Source organism: Anneissia japonica, unplaced genomic scaffold (assembly GCF_011630105.1).
Source record: "Anneissia japonica isolate Jap-2015-1 unplaced genomic scaffold, ASM1163010v1 scaffold2737_len523936_cov211, whole genome shotgun sequence".
Lineage (NCBI taxonomy): Eukaryota > Metazoa > Echinodermata > Crinoidea > Comatulida > Comatulidae > Anneissia > Anneissia japonica.
Genome location: NW_022735439.1, coordinates 37,163 through 45,025, shown reverse-complemented (window position 1 = coordinate 45,025; position 7,863 = coordinate 37,163). Strand labels below are relative to the sequence as shown.

Below are 7,863 nucleotides of genomic sequence, written 5' to 3'. Positions count from 1 at the left end.
AAAATATTAGGTAAATGCAAACCATACTCCAATATCAGTAAACGCTGTAATCTGTGTTTGCTCGAGAAATATTTTATTATATGTAACCCTGAATTAAGCTCACTCAACCGTAGGAATGAATTGATTAGTGCATGTAGGCATAGAAGAAAATTTCTACTGCGATACCAATATACATAGGACTATACAATACAGAGCTTCTAATCACCACTATGAATAATAATGAGTATACAAATTAACCTGGTTACCAATAAATTATATAACAATATAATCTATATAGCAATTAACAGTTCCACCATGCATGATTGTTATTCTGCATTCTCATTCAGAGCCTAGCACCTGATTGAGGAAGTACCTCATGAAACAGCCTGTAGCGCAATAAAATGTTGAATTTGTAACCAAGCGTCATTTGTTTTGATTTTATATTGCTCTGCTTATGTATCGAGCACTGTTGTCTAGATGATCTGATTTCAGTCAAATCCAAATTCACACCTCAGCCCCACTCAGCCCCAGTCATGGTGGGGCTGAGGCTGTCTCTTATACACATCTAGATGTGTATAAGAGACAGCACCAACCCTCCTTAACCAATCACATATTTCTAGGACCGCCTCTAAATCGTCGTACAAGCGACGGCTTTTAAATGTATAGAAGCCTTTTGAGGAATTTTAGTGTTTTCTCCGCTGCTTGCATGTCAATGTTACTTCTAGGTTTCATTATAATCATCTTGATTCTTGCTTGGAAATCATCCTGAAAACTAAACAGTGTTTGAATTGGCTGGCTAGCCTACAATAGAAAGAATGCGAAATTATTGCAAGACTACTAATAATGCGAGATTGTATACATGGCCGTGGGAACGGAGGGGGGGGGATTAACATTTTCTCGGGGGAGGACCCACGGCGGGGTAATCAACATTTTCTTGGGGGAGGACCGACCCCCTTTTATTTTTAGGGTTCATCGATTCAGGGAAAAAATGTATGCAACCTATGTATACCAGTACACACATAATAGGCCTATTTACTGTAATAACAATGAGAAAAATTTACCTCACCGTTTTCAAGGGGGAAAAAAGAATTTTAAACGTCATTAAAAGACATTTCAGAAGTCGGGAAAGATAATTTCCCGCCATTTAAAAATTAACATTTTCCCGGGTAGAATCCCCCTTTCTCTTTGTTTTTCTTGATTCATGGAATCGTTTTTAAGAGGGGAAAAATCTTTAATTGGAAGAACTTAAAAGTCATAAATAGACAACTCAAAAGTCGGAAAAACTAATTTTCCGCCATCTAGGAATAAAAATACCCCTTCTCTTTGGGGTTTATTGATTCATGGGAAAAAGAAGACTTATATGCAACTACTCATTTTTATTTTATACTTTATATATATACAATTAATTAAATTCTCACTGAAGAAAAAAATAGTATTAATGGTTTAGTTTGTATTTTTGAAAGAGGGAGGGGGCGTTTATTCGAAATTTAACATTTGGCATAATTTAGCATAATTTCCCATCAGTCTCGGAATAATTTGATTTGCATCACTGGTCACACTGGGTTCACCGGCCGTGAGGCGTCCCTGGGCCGACGAAACTCTTAAGTGTGATTGGGCGAATAGAATGATGTAGTGCCTGTGGGCGGAGTTATTATAAGCAGCCAATCAGGCACCAGAAAAATTTGAGACGGAGCCAACTTATCATGTTGTGCAGGCTGCAACCAAAGCTTATTTTAGCTGGAACGCATGCCGGAAGGGAACGCCAGTTGAAGACTACCAACAAACCAAAGACAACCATCAACTATAACTTAAGTTTAAATACTTCGAAAACTTCCATACGCAAAGGACTATCAGAGTGAGTGATGCTTCCTCTTGTAAATTATACTTGACATTTTTTTTTTCTACTCAAATCTTTCTGGTGCCTAAAATCCAGTTTGCTGAATTTAGGCCACTTTTCCAAAACCAAGTTTGCCAAATACAGTTCACCGGAAAAATGAAATCCCAGTTGGCCAAAACCCGGTTTGCCGAACCCAGTGTACCGAATTTTGCAGGCACCGGCGTACGAAAGCCCAGCACACTATTTTGAACTAAATTTAATAACGGCGATTATGTAGGCGAATCCGAATGTAAACTCAAGACTTAATGACGGGTGTCTCGAAAACCGAATGCCGGGTCTCTGTTTTCAAATTCTTGGGTCTCTGTTTTCGAATTTTTGTTTCTCTGTTTTCGAATGCCGGTTCTCTGTTTTCGTAATCGATACTCGAAAAAAACAAGACCCAGCTATACGAAAACAGAGACCTCGAAAACAGAAACCCACTAAAAAAAACCCTAGTATAGAAAATCGTATTAAATTTGTAATTAATTACACTCGCAAGTAAGCCTACCTATACTGTGAATTCTATCGACTGAAAATTGAGCATACAGAGAGCCCTATATAACTTGGGTTTCACTAGTTTCTACTGTATGTGCGTCTGATTGGGAGGATAACATCATATAACTTACACCAGCCATGGGTGTCATCTAAACAATGCCAACTACAAATTAACGCCGGAAAGGAATTTTGCAAATGATTAATTGTATAATTTCTGAATAACGTTCGCTTCCTTCGCTACAATCGATCGAACCAGTTTCTTGACTTACAAAAGGATTTGCGAAGTTCGTTTGTGATCGAAAAATACCTCTCAAATGGTTTGTTATGCAATTAAAAAGTAATGTATAGGTGCTGGTTTAGTTCACTTTATGAGTTACAGATTATTTTCTCTGTTCCTGTCGCTTAGCACAGCCATGTGCTATGTTAAGTACTTAATAAAAAATTAAATTTCCTAGCCACTAGTTATTTTTTATTTTTTTATATATAAATATTATGCAGGACCTTGGATATGTTATTAACAAATGAGATAACAATAATTAAAAGTTGCATATATTTAAAATAAGTGAATCAGATGTAAACATTGTATTTAAATGTTCTTAGGGTTTTTTAATTGAATAATAATAATAATAATAATAATAATAATAATAATAATAATAATAATAATAATAATAATAATAATAATAATAATAATCTATTCACTTAGACGTCATTAGTAGACTTAGCGTTTACACCCTCTATTATCAGATTCCATCTCTTCCCTCACTTTTTTTTATTTATTCTGATTATGCGCGTTCGTGTTTCAGCAGTGTTACAGTGTAAGTTGATTTAAGTCCTTAATATATATTTATTGTTTGTATCCATGTGGTTTTTGGTCTTCCTCTGTGACGTTTTGCCTTTCGGTGGTATTCATGAAAGCTCGTTTGGCAGGTGTATCGTCTAGTAATCGTAGGAGATGCCCTATCTATTTCATGCGTCTTTTCATAAATTTTGTGCACCATTTCTCGTGACAGGCTCTTTTATGTAGTTCAATGTTCGTTCTTTTAAATGGCCAATGAATATTTAAAACTCGTCTTAGTAAGCTTCGTTGGAAACAATCTATCTTATTTTCGAACGATTTATTTAGTGACCACAGTTCAGGGGTGGCGGGGGCCAAGGCACCCCGTCAGGGAGAGCTGGCCCCTCCGTCGGGGAGAAAAATCACAATTCGTCGGGGAGAAAAAAATATTATATGTATTTTTTACATATTAGTAGACTCTAAAATCGATAAAATAAGTCTTTGAAACCCCCAAATTGTCGAAATTTTTGGGGGCTTCACCCCCAGGACCACTTTGGGAATCTTTTAGTCGAAGCTCGACCACGCTCACTTTGCTTTCGTCGGGGAAGTATGACCGGTCGTAGGTCAAATCCAAATTCACACCTCAGCCCCACTCAGCCCCAGTCATGGTGGGGCTGAGGTGGTTGTGAAATCACGTTTTTTAAGTAGGCCTATGTAAAGTACATTCTCAAAGACAATGTTTTTAAGCTTTGTTTTCTATAGTATATCACACACACATTAATAAGATCTCTATGGTTGTCAAAAATCCCTGATAAAAGATCATGGGAATTTTTGTTGGCGCTTCACTTTGACTAATGGTGATGTGATGATGAATTTTACTATAAGTGTCATTTCTGGCCATCTAGAGGTACTATTTCCTCAAATTTTCTCACCTCAGCTCTTACCATGGTGGGGCTGAGGTGAGTGCCCTCCACCTTTCAAAACAGATCTGTGCCCTTCCCTGGGTACCGTATGACATTAAACTCCATCGAGTTGGCTCCAGATATATGTCTGTTTGATTTTAGGATGTGATCTGGTTTTTCATGTCAATTTTTCGTGATTATGACTATTCTGGATAAAGAATGTTTTGAGCAGAGGTGGATTTAAGGCCCCTCCCTTCATTTGTTTAAGGAAAAAAAAAATAAAAAATATGTTCAAGTTGAAGTGCGAGAGTGTAATTTCCGGCCATCTAGAGATGCCCTAATCATAAATTTTCTTACCTCAACCCCAACCATGGTGGGGCTGAGGTGGGTGGTTCCTCGGTCTGTGAAAGCCCCTCCCTCGTTCACCTCTCTTTCGAATTCCTGGATCTGCCACTGTTGATTTATTGTATAATTATTTTTGCGCTTATTTATAATGCGTCTATTGCTTTATCCTCTCAAACAGTCCTAAGAACGTTTAGAGTGCGCTACTTCACAGGGGGATTCGCCCCCATGACCCCGCCGGGGTCCTACGTAATTCACATAACGGCTCCCCCCCCCCCCTTTCAAAATCCTGGCTACGTCCCTGCTCCTGATGACGTCCACTGTGCGGACGAAAGCTAGACAATACATTATAATTGTTAGTCTCAAAAGTGCTGCTGTCATTTACTTTGTATTGTTCTATAATGATTATTAAAACTTATAAAATCTTATAATTGGTAATTAGTAACAAATGATAATTGATAATATGTAAGGAAGCTATGAATTACTATTTTTTTACATATTTGGGTTTCTGACACTGTATTCACAAATTTCCATTCTTTTTCAGTATATATATATTTTTTTAGGGCCAATAACATACAAATCCGTGCGCACGTTTGCGTTGACTACAGTGGAAATATGCCAAAATCATGCATAATTTTAATCAATATTATAACTCCTTAGGACCATAAACTTTTATTACATATTCTGAAAGCACACGAGTTTTAGATATGATTTCATAGATCAAAATGGCTGATCGGACATTGTGACGTCATCATATTGCCATCTGAATTTCTGAATTCAAAAAACCGAATTTTTTTTATCTATGACGTAATTTGTTAAAATACCGGTACTCACTTGAGCGTATCTCGCTTATCCTTGATCGATAGCTGGGACAATTCTCTTTCATAATGTGACTTCTTTTTACATTTTGATGACGTCATCATGGTCAAAATAAATGTGAGCGAGACAGACAGACCATGGACAGACGAGCAATGGCGGCGGAACGTTTTTGAATGTGAGGGGGGTGCCATTTCATAAGGTCGGGTATGCGAGCGAAGGGCCCCTGGCCCCCGGGCCCCGGTGGGATCCAGGGGATAAGCCCCCTGGAAGCTACGGCTATTTTACGAAGTTTGGTAAATTATTTTATAGACATCAAGCTAATGTATTATGATTTCATATTTGTCTGATTTCCAGTGGCGGATCCAGGAATTCGAAATAGAAGGGCCCAGGGAGGGTACTTCAACAGATCTATACTACCTCAGCCCCACCATGGTTGGGGCTAAGATATGAACATTTGTGATTATGGCACTCTAGATGGCCTGAAATCGCACTTCCAGACATAAAATTTGAATATAATTTTCTTTATATCTCCATTTTTTTATTGAACAATTTAGGAGGGTGGGGGGGGGGGGCCAGTTGGGTCCCCTTGAATCCGCCACTGGGTACTTCAGTATATGGAGAATACCACCTCAGCCCCACCATGGTTTGGGCTGAGGTAAGAAAATTGTGATTATTTCACCTCTAGATGGCCGAAAGTACACTCTTAGACTTTGAATATAATTTTCCTTATACTGTATCTCCATTAAAAAAAATTTAGCCTCCCCTCCCCTTGAACGCGTCACAAACTTCCGAACAAAGTCGAAGTCGAGAGTCTTGCGTAAATAGAATGTCCATTTTCCACCCGCCTCAGCCCCACAACTGTTGGGGCTGAGGTAAGGACAATTATGATTGTGGTACCTCTAGATGGCCGGAAATGGCACTCTCAGATTAAAAGTTGAATACAATTTTGTCTTTTTTCTTCATTTTTTTAAATAATAATAATAAAAAAAAAAAGGATGGTGTCCCGTGCTGACTGGGTTTCCCCTTGAATCTGCCACTGTTCAATATAACACTTGACATAGCCTATCATTTTTTTTCACAAATGATTAATTCCTAACTTTGTCAAGCGAAAGATTTTTTTTATTCGAAATATTTTCCTTTTATTCAATACAGTTTTTACAACCTATAACACATTAACTACAGTGTACTGTGAATTCTGTAGTTAACCTTCAGGCAACTTTATTTTAAAAAAATGGCCTAATTGACTATCAAATTGTTTTCGTTAAATTAGAGTTTAAATGTGGTTATATTACGTACGCTAGTTTGAAGGTTTACTGTAAGCCAATCAGTTACACTTAATACATCTTCGTGGTTAGCATAAAGAGAACTAGAACGTCGCTCCATTAAGAGTAATGATAACATTGCAGCGTTCATAAAATGTTTGTCACTGGTGCTGGGAACAGTCGGGGGGGGGGGGTCGCCAAGCACCCCAGTAGAAAAAGTGGGTGGGCCGCCGTTGCAGACGAGCCAAGTCGTACTTGTTCGCACTCTGGTGCTTGTCTCTTTTCGTATACAACTATTACGTATAATAAATGAACACGCGAGAAAAGTTTTCCTACATTTTCTGGCCCTAGGTTTCTTTTATGGTGTATTTTAAAGCCAGAAATAACAAGATTTGTAATATAATATTGACTACAGCCTAGAACCAGGATGAATTGGCATACACAATAAATATAAACATGAAATGGTGGGGCTACTTCTGTTTTTTCGCGATATTTATTTAAAGATATAGTTAATTATTCAGTTCACATAAATTTCAATTCACTTCAATGCCTACAAATGTAGACAATTGATAATAATTGCAGCCAACAATTGGTTGTTTGTAACGTTTTAATTAGGCTAGATCAACAATGATAGGATAAACATCATCTGCATGATTGACACTGGGTCGTACGATTAACTCGTTATTTTAAAAGCGGTGTTCTGTGGAAACAGGCAGCCCGTGAATAAAAAAAAAACGATTTTTACACTGGGTAAATATTCTTGATTCAGCATGTATTTATTTATTTATTTATTTATTGTGTAACTTTTTATTCAACAATGAATACCTTCAACACAGAATAGTGTGATAAGAAAAGAGCTAAAAAGGAAACAAACACTTTACACTTTACCTTATGACAAAGTAAGGATGCCCACATCACAAACTGTTTGTTCATTCCCTTTAAATAATTTTATTTTTATTTATTGTTTTTTTTTTCTTCTTTTTGTTTTGTTTTTGGTTTTTTTTCATTGTTTTTTTTTCAATTTTTTTATATGGCATTTATACCATTTCACTTAATTGATGATAAATGGAATAGCCACATTGTTTCTGTGGTTCCAGGTGCGTTATTTCGATTTTTGTCACAGAGTGATTTTGATACTAAACCATCAATACAACACTTATAGTATGTCAGGATGCATCGGTAAAACAATCAAAAATGTCAACTGGTTAACACGACATCGACCATGGTAGCCCCAAAATAATCCAGGTTACTACTACACGTTGTAGTTTAACACAAATTATTGAAAACAAACTGATTCGTGACAAAAAAAATCAAAATGGCTGGAGTTGAGTACAATCAATCATGCAAGTCACACAAAAGGGCACTTCAAAATTTGAGGTACGGGTGTGGATCCAGACGCCGCCGGTCCACACC

At 37.2% G+C, this 7,863-nt stretch overlaps 1 protein-coding gene across 2 annotated transcripts in view; it reads left to right on the top strand.

Annotated features, from left to right (window-relative positions):
* Positions 1 to 1,701: 1,701 nt before the first annotated feature.
* LOC117116603 (cilia- and flagella-associated protein 91-like) overlaps positions 1,702 to 7,863 on the top strand; it is a 29,269-nt gene continuing 23,107 nt past the window's right edge. The window contains exon 1 of one of the 2 annotated variants that reach the window (XM_033260673.1): positions 1,702 to 1,834. The gene's annotated coding sequence lies outside the window, so the exon portion shown is untranslated. The remainder of the gene's footprint in view (positions 1,835 to 7,863) is intronic. The other variant, XM_033260674.1, reaches the window with a different exon arrangement.